This window comes from Trachemys scripta, chromosome 8 (assembly GCF_013100865.1).
Source record: "Trachemys scripta elegans isolate TJP31775 chromosome 8, CAS_Tse_1.0, whole genome shotgun sequence".
In the NCBI taxonomy this organism is placed as follows: domain Eukaryota; kingdom Metazoa; phylum Chordata; order Testudines; family Emydidae; genus Trachemys; species Trachemys scripta.
In genome coordinates, this window is record NC_048305.1 from 73,857,392 (window position 1) to 73,866,719 (window position 9,328).

The window sequence follows — 9,328 nt, forward strand, 5'->3', positions numbered from 1 at the left end:
TTTCAGCTTGTTTTTAAAGTAACTAGATCAGGAGTTCTCAAGCAGGTGGTCACAAACAGGTAATAGGGAATTGTGACCATACTGTCATTATCATAATGCTAAACAGAACGGGGGTGGGGGGGAGAAAGGTGGAGGGGGCGGGAACCAGGATGTTCTTGGTATGGAAAAGGGGGTTGCAAATTGGAAAAAGGTTGAGAAACTCTGGATTATATTGATAGTAGTCCTTTAAAATCTACTATTTTCTCCTAGTCGAGGCTATTGCATTATTTATTCTAATTGCAGGTAAGTTATTCTTGTGAATGCTAGGCTACTTTCCAATACAATAAAAAGTGTGTATAGTGATATAAAGGTTTCTTTGCACACTTATGATTCCACAGAAATAATGAACAATTAACCAAATATAAATACTATAAATAGTGCTGTTACAAAATGAATGATTTAGAAGGTGAATACATTACAGGGTTTCTTTCCCCTTCTCTCTTCCACCCCACAACAGAAGAGCAGTTTTTTATCCACAGACCTCAGCCATGATGGGGAAGTAACTGTAAGGAGTTATCCTAATCAAAGGCACTATAAAAGAACTGGGCTCCTGTAGCTTGTGAGCACCCTCATTGTGTTCTATGTTTCAAAAGCCACCAGAACCCTGACAGAGTGGCAGTGTATATATGTAGCCAGGACTGGCAGGCTATATATGGTTATTTGGACCTCACTGTGCCCCTGTGGTTCCTTTATATTATGTTTGTTGTGTAAAGAGTAAAAGACACAACAGTTCCTCAGAATCCCTGACTCTGGGCTATACCTGTTTGAGGCTGAGGGGAAACCCTGCTTGTAGCTGTTTAAGAAACCCCTTGCTATTTCTTTTGACTACATTTATATATTTGTAAACATATAGCCTTGATTGAGCAAAACCATTTTGATTTCACTGGAAACCGTGACATCAAGATGCCCTTTTGCTTTCATTCATTATGTTTAGGTTGTAGGAAGGCTGGTGTCTTATAAATACTTGAACTACAAACCACAGACTGTTTGGCCTCACCTGGCCACGTCTGATCAGATTTACTACACAGGCTAAAAACAATGAATTAATGAGCTCACTTGCCTTTTGCTTCTTACAGACCTGTCAGAAACAGCTAGTGAAGTGGGTTTGGGGCTCTCAGTCTAGTCACTAGTGTATACCTATCCATATTACCAAACTATGTAAGTTTAGTACAACCTGTTCTTGGCTCAGACAGGCTTAATACTAGATTGCACAGATAGTGCAGGTGAGATGCCTCTGCCTAAAATATTGAAAAAGAAAGAAATAACTAACCCAATAATTCTGGAGTTCGTTCTCTGCACTGCTATAAAAGATCCAGCTTGCTGGCCTCTTGCTTCCCAGACTGGTAAGTTTGTGGAGGCAGTGATGACAGGTTTATTTTAAGAAGCTAAAGGGGGCCTGTATGAAATCATCAGTCACTGACTCAGAGAAGATATTGTTCACCAGGTTTATCTCTGAATATAGTTGGTAAAACATCCTCTGGTTTCAGCTTCAACCCAGTCTGAGTTCCGAAGGACAGAACATACACCAGGAGCCAATATAGCTATGGTGTCAAAGGGAACAACTCAATTGAATTACACAGCTCTGAATTTGACCCCATGTATGTCTTGAATTGAAACAAGCAATTGAGCTATGAAAAGATTTAACATCACTTGAATCCTAAAATCAGAAGTATTTTAAAAGGGTGCAAAGACTGTCCAGCTGGGCAGCCACCTAAAGTAACGGAATGTTTCTGTGACATTCTATACCTTGGGGGAGCGTCCTATAACCCCCATATTCCTCATTTTTATATAATCGTGATCTTACATAGAAAACATGCCTTGTAAGGTATCAGAGGAAAGGTTATGATCTGCTGAAAGTCATTTCTCTATCAATATATGTATCATTAATATCATTAATGCATATGAAGTTATGAGAATTGTGTTGTATGGTTGTCACTAAAACATGCTGTAAGTTGGGGGATCAGCCAGATATTCGCTCCCCAGAAGCAACAGCAAGGAAAGTAACCTACGCCTGGGCGGGGTGTCAAACAACCCATCAACAGCCATTGTCCAGCAAGGGAGATACAATTCAGTGCCTCTCCTGCATGAGGCCACACCAGGGGAATTGCTCAGCCTTGCGTGGAGACTCAGTAATGGCCCCAGACACGCCTGGATTTGTGCTCCCCAAGCACATGGGACTGAGGGTTTAAAACAGAACACAGTGGCCGCATGCTGGGCCTTTCTCCTTCACCCACCTACGCTAAAAGCAACAAGGACACTCTGAAGACTCCAACTGAGGGAACTGGCTCAGATTTCAAGGGTGAAATCTGTGTACTATGAACTGCAATGTCCAGTGGGGTGAGAAAAACTGCTTAATCTAGATGTTGCCCAGCCTAATAGGATTGAGAGTTTAGACTGCATACTTATATTTTATTTTATTTTGGTAACTAACTTTTGACTTTTTGCTATCACTTATAATCACTTAAAATCTATCTTTTGTAGTCAATACATTTGTTTTACTGTTTATCTTTACCAGCAAGTTTGCCTGAAGTGTGTGGTAAGTATGCTCAGGATTTACAAAGGCTGGTGTATGTCCACTTTCCATTGATGAGCAGTGCAAGACGGTATATTCCTGGGATACAGTGCTGGGGGGAATTGGCTCTGGTGCCTTTATCTGTGTGATTCATGAGTGGCTCTGGGAGCATTCATGCAATCTAGCTGGGTGTGGGGCTCCACATGCTGTTGTGCTGAGTGATAACAGCGCCTGGAGAGGTTTGCTGCTGGTCACTAGCAAGGTATTGTGAGAGACAGCCCAGGGTAGATAGAGTTAAGGGGGCACAGCGGTCCCACAGTCCGAGGCTGCACCCTGGGGATCTCGTCACAGTTTCCTATTGCCCAGTCCCCACAGAGCAAGTCACCAGTTGGCAACTTTATGGGACTAGATCCACCCCTGCTCCACTCAATGTGCAGAACCACACAGTCAGCTAAGGAACTTGGAGAGGGGGGATGTGTCCAGATTCAGTGCAAGGTCGGAGATACATAACAGAGTTCCATTGTCTACATCAAGACACACAAAAGGCTTCCAGAATAGGCTGAGTATTTCACTGTTCCTGCTCCAAAAGTCAGCTGATCATGTCAATTATGAGGAGAGGGTTTGGGTTTTAATATTTTATAACATTTCTTTATAATTATTGTGGCTGGCCAGTACACCAAAGCCCTACGGTGCCAGTAGTGTGCCTGATGGGCCGCAAGTCAGGCAAGCATCATAGATGCCTGAGCAGCTAGGCCTCAGAGGTGCTAACCCTGGTGGGTTCCGGTAATCATTGAGACATGGCTAAGTGAAAGTGTATTTTAGTAGGGCTGGCAGGAAAGGGAAAGTTTGCCGATATCCTAGGTAAAGAGGCTTAAACAGTTAGAGTTCAAAGTGAGTAACAGTTCCTGTTTGTGTCCCCGGGCAGTACAACTGAGAGTTAGAGGCCTCTTCAGGCCAAGTGCCTTGCAAGCAAATAGGGGCTTGCAAGTTTCCAGCCCAGGTTCAACTAGCGTCTCTCATTGGGGCCCCTCTCCACCAGCTCCCTGCCCAGCCCCTACTGCTCCCCTATGTCCCATACAGACCTGCATCCAACTGTATCACCTGGAAGTTACAATCTGTTTCACATGCAGCTCTAGCCACAGTTCCTGGGGCTTCCCTCCAGCTCTCTGATACTATGCAGCTCCCACTCCCAAACAGAGCCAGGCCACTTCCATGTTCAGGATCTTTCCCTTTATCTGGTCTGGGAAAGGGGAAATGCAACAGAGGGGAGCTGGTGGGAGCTGTAGTCCCCTGCTTTGCAGATCCATCACATATGCTCTTTTTTCATTTGGTTCAGGGTACATAAACCCACACACAAGAACTCAAAGAGGAGGAAGGGAGGGGACCAATCAAACCTCAATTCTGAATTATTTAACTTGACCAGTCAAATAGCTAAATCAGCTTTGTTTCTATAGATATTGCACCAGGAGTCTGCGCTCTTATTTGCTAAACTTGGCCTTTAAAAAAACAAAACAAAAAACACCCCATGTGAACTGCTTGATTCAGATGGCGATACACAGTATATGCTTTGTACATACTGCCATGTGCATTCCCGTAATTTTCAGGAGTTTGCACATTGTTCAGCTACTGCCACTGCACAAAGGTAACAGATGATCAACATAATCATGTAGTATCACGATTACTTCATGATATAGTGAAGAACGCTAGCTGAGAGAGGTCTATACAATTTACATAAGGCAATACCATAATATAATAATTAGCAGGTTATGTGTTTATATACTATTTCCATTACCAGCCATAATTGGAGCTAGCCAAACTACAACCTCCATACCAGACCCAGCCTCACAGGCCAAACGGTGTGAGAGTAGCTTACCCAATGTTTGCACTCCCTGAAGCTTTATAACAGCAGCACATGAAGAAGACAACAGACCAACACAGATAAGGAAAAGCAGAGAGAAGGTTTAAAAAAATCAGAGCAAGAAGAAGAAAACATGAAGAAAGGAGAGGAACAAAGAAAAAATACAAGTTGAGAAAAACAAGAAATGAGAAAAGTAAAATCCCAAACATTTTGCTAAAACATAGGTGTGTATTTGCAGAGTTTACTTATTTTTCACAAAAATAAAAGTGTTTCAAGACTCCGTGATATTCCTTCTGCTCCTCCCAACTCCTGCTGCACACTTCCTTTTCTTTCCATTTCTCCTTTCTCTTTGGAAGCCACAGCTATGTGGCACCTCAGTGTATGCTTCTTGGGCCAAGAGGTTTCCCCACTTTTGCCATAAACATACATATAGCACATACAAACAAATCATCATTAATAGGTAACTCCAGCCTTTTCAGAAAAGTACAACCTTTAAAAATACTGTTTATTTGCCTGAATACAAGATGCCCTCATACTCTTCAAACTAATGGACTGATTGATGGGTAACAAATAGCATTTGCTTTGCTAGAATCAGGCTGCCATCTAGTTTATTGTTCTTGTTCTTCTGTCTAAACAGTAGCATACGGATCAGATTTGTAATTCTTTAAAGCATGTCAAACTAAGCAGAAAAACTGTAGTCATTTCTTATATTGAATGGATTCGTTGATTTGGCCAATTTAAGTAAAATGAGTAACAAATTAAAGAGAGTATAGAAGGCTAGTGCATAAAATGCCTTTGCTGACTCCTGAAACTGACAGATGATCAAGCTGCTTGGAACAAGTAATCAACTATTTTTGGCAAGAGGATGAAGACAGGTACCAGAAGGGAAGCGCAACTTTCCCAAGTCCCATTTGTGCTACAGCTTTTCATACTGGCTGGGAGGGTTATAAGAGTACCCTCTTTGACAACAATAAGAAGTTTTATTGTTCCTCTGAGTTTGAGGTGCAATCCAGACCAGTGAGGGGTTTAGTCACTGACTGCCCTATAACCCTGGGTGCCTCAAATGCTTTCTTACTGTAACTCTCTGCCCAGGACATTCACAGTCAGCAACACTCATGCAAGTCACACCCTGAGTGCCAGCGTATAACTGCAGACCCTGGTCCAGCAACTCTGACCTCAGCAGCCAGCCAGCAACACATCAGTCACACTCCCTAGTCTCTAGCAGTCTTGGTTACTACTGATGGGGTGAATACAACACATTCCCAGTCCCAAATTTTCTCAGAACTGCATGCTCTGTAATGTCCATCCCTCTCCTGGACAGTTCAGAAAAATAAATAATGTTTATTTGTTCCTCTAAAGACACAAAGGCACATCACAGCTTGTTGACTTAACTGGGATAAATACACGCTTCCATTTAAACAGCACTGGTTTGGTTTATATTAAAAATAAAACAAATGAATTAACATTGGGACATGGGTTACGTGATGCCAAGTCAAAGGAATAAATTTAGAAAGGGTGACAAGAATATAAAAGTGAAAACACGCATCTAAAAGTCTAAAACTTACTCCAGCTAGGTAGATGCTTTGTTCAAGATGGTTTGTGTCACCAGTCTTCCTTTTTCCCAGCCCCGGCTGACTTTCCCTCAGTTAGGAAGTTCCACAGAACTATCAGATGTACTCAAGGGAATTCTGTGCCAAAAAATTTAAAATTCTGTTCCACACAAAAAAATTCTGCACACAATTATTTTAAAATTATGCAAATTTTATTTGTCAATAAATAAATGTGGAGGATCCAGCATGGCAATGTGGAGTGCAGGCCACTGGATGGAGGGAGGTGGGAGAGGACCCCCCCCCCGACCCTGACACAGCACAAGGGCCAGGCCTGCTTGTCAGGGTGGTCCAGGTGCAGGGCAGGGGCTCATTGGAGTGGGGGGTTCGATTGGCCTGTTTAATGGGGGAGCCCCAACTGCTGCTGGGGGAAGCGTGCATGCTGGGCTCTTGCTTCCCCCGCCCCATTCTCATATCCCCTTCTTTTCCCCATTCCATCCCCCTTCCCTACTGTCCCTTCCCGTCTTCCCACTGTCCCCTATCCCTCTCCCGCTGCCCTATCCCACTCCACTCCCCACACCTCCTTTGCTCCACTCCTCTTACCCTGCCCATCGCAGACACTCACTGTTGTACAGAAAACATGGCACCCAGCACACAGAGCCAGGGAAGACAACCAGAACTAGGACCCAGGAGGTGGTGTCCAGCTGCAGAGTCAACAAGACTGAGTTGCCAGGCAGCTCTGCGTTTGCAGAAATGGGGGGGGCAGCAGCATGCCCCAGCCCCATCTCCCTCCCCTTGCGGTGATTTACCTCCCCACCAGCTGCTCCAGGCACTGGAAATGAGGCATCCGCGCTTCTGGGGAGGGGTGTGTGACCGCTCTTGCGGCTTCCCTTTACTTCACTATCATTTTCTGCTGGGAAGCAAACAAATCTGTGGGGGGACATGACACCTTTTAGTTACAGATTATAACCATAGTGTTTTGGGCTACACTGAACTGGTCAGGCCAGCTGTATCTCATTACCTGATACCAGTGAGCTCCTTGCCTTCTGGCACTGGGCTGCTCTTAGCGTCATGTCTCCCGCCTTGCAAAGATGCAAGAAGGTTAGCCGCTGGCTTTACTTGGAGACAGCAGGACAGAGCACTCTTTCATGAACATGCATCTGGCACCATATTTTCTTTTCTCTTTAAACAGAAGAAACCTGTTTTGTCACCTTTGTATGTTTACACTCTCCAGGACATACTATCAGAGAGTATCCATAATTTCACCTACCGAGTCGTTACCAACATTTCATAGTGTCATTAGTGACAAGTGTGATATAAATGATATATTACATGTCACCTTTTAAATAAATATCATGACACCAGTATTTGATGTAATGAGTATGTCAGGCCTGACAAGTTGCAAACACACAGCAGTGAACCACACGTGGGCTTGTGTCAGTTGTGCACTGCAAATGGCTTTCTTTACACAGTTATTAGTGCTCAACTGTGAGAAAGATCAGACTTTCAGAGAGTCTGCACCCAGCCTTGCTAGAATGAGCACCACATCCTTTGCGCAAAAGAACTCCAGCCACTTTTCTGATCATATGCAAGTCTGAGGAAAGCTACTCCTAATCAGCAGGGACCTGATCCATTTCCAATTATTTTAATGGGTGTTGAATTAAGCCCTAAATAAGGTTTCACTGGCTAAGATTTTGATACAGATTTTGATGTTACACTGGACTCATCCGCTTATTCATTTTTCCGCGCTAACTTTTCAGACTGGGGAGCTAAGATTTTGCCCAGTGTAGTTTACAGCATATCATTTTACAGACTGAGGTAAATTTATTGCAAAGCTTCTATTGCTATGTTGCTCAAGGCACTGGTGAAGATAAAAGTGAACAATACTTCACTTTACCACCATGAATTTCCATTAGTCTTTTAGTATTCTGAGTTTCTGACTTTGGACAGTGGCTCATTTGACTACTCATATCTACTGAAGGTCTCCTATTCCACCAACGTGTTATTTGGTTTTTAAGTTGGGACTAGCTAATGCAATCGTGTACAATAAACCCAATTTTTATTTTAACATTTTTAGGCTCTGGTGTTTTATTGTTATTCTGTATCACAAAGGTAGAAATTCAGAGACTCACTTACACTAGCCATGCTATAAAGTTCGATTTCCTCTTTCCTAAGAAGTCATTTTAAAATAAAAGATGAAAAATGTTTTTTAAAACCTGTTTAGGTCAGATTTTGCTTTCTGATGCATGAAATACTGGAAATACTACACAGTGAAAGGCTTGTTAAGAGATTTTGTTATCAAATAAAAATAATGTTTTTAAATAAAAATTGCCTAACAACTCCTTAAAGCCTGATGAACTCCAAAAAAAAAAAAAAAAAAAAATTTAATGTCACGTCACATCCCATTATGCATTTGAAATCTCAAACATTAAAACACTGTTTTTTGGAATACACCTAAAGGGAGAGGTGTGATCTAACACTGAACATGGTTGGGTCCCCTCTGATAATGACTCCTTCTAGGGCTTTGGGAATTCTTTTAACCTCAATAGATCAGCTTCTCCATCTGTAGAAAGGAGACAAGATGACTTAAAATGGTTTGAATGAGTCCATAAAGCAAACAAGAAACATCTGAAGGGATTTGGTTGCTGGTGAGCAAGCATTATAGATTGCATGTTTGAATAACTATCAGACCTAGAATCAAATGAAATGCCATTGTTGGATACTGTGAGACCCAGCTCTTCCAAATTTATACAATGGATGATTTTACTTACCTCTGTCAAGGAGGTGCTGCAAGGTTAAATAGATATTGATTATAAAGCATTCTGAACTTGAGAAGAGCTAAATATTATTACAAAAACAAATAGAAGTCACACAAGTGGGTTTGTAAAGGTCATTAAAAATCTATTGAGATTATGGTGAAGTAAAACATAAGCTGGTGAAAAATATTTTCTGTGCTANGGATGCTGTGGTTTTGCCCTTAGAAGAAGTCCCACTTTGGAGCACAAAGCATCCAATGACTTGGTATGGGACAGGGACTTCTGCCTCTTTTTAGAGGACTTGGATGGGGAACCTTCCCTCTTTTCCTTATGAGAGCACTTATGTCTCCCTTCCCCATCCCATCCCCCACCCCACATCTGCCTTGGCCCTGCTCTCCAGAGTGTCTCAGAGCCAGGGAAGTGGGGGTGGGGAAGCAGAGATCTTGGAACGACTCAGAACTGAAGAAGAAGAAGAGGGGCCACTCCTGCCTTCTTCAGACAGTATTATAGGGGGTCTCCCCACTAAGAGGTTGCTCCCGCCTTCATGGCTTGCTCCATCAGGAACCTGCAGCACCAAAACTTCCTGAACTATTTAGTCCTACTCATGAACCACCTA

At 42.7% G+C, this 9,328-nt stretch overlaps 1 long non-coding RNA gene across 1 annotated transcript in view; it reads right to left on the reverse strand.

Annotated features, from left to right (window-relative positions):
* Window positions 1-1,830, reverse strand: part of LOC117881821 — a 42,670-nt gene extending 40,840 nt beyond the window's left edge. The window contains exon 1 of the long non-coding RNA XR_004646869.1: window positions 1,310-1,830. This is a non-coding gene — a long non-coding RNA (uncharacterized LOC117881821). The remainder of the gene's footprint in view (window positions 1-1,309) is intronic.
* Window positions 1,831-9,328: the final 7,498 nt, after the last annotated feature.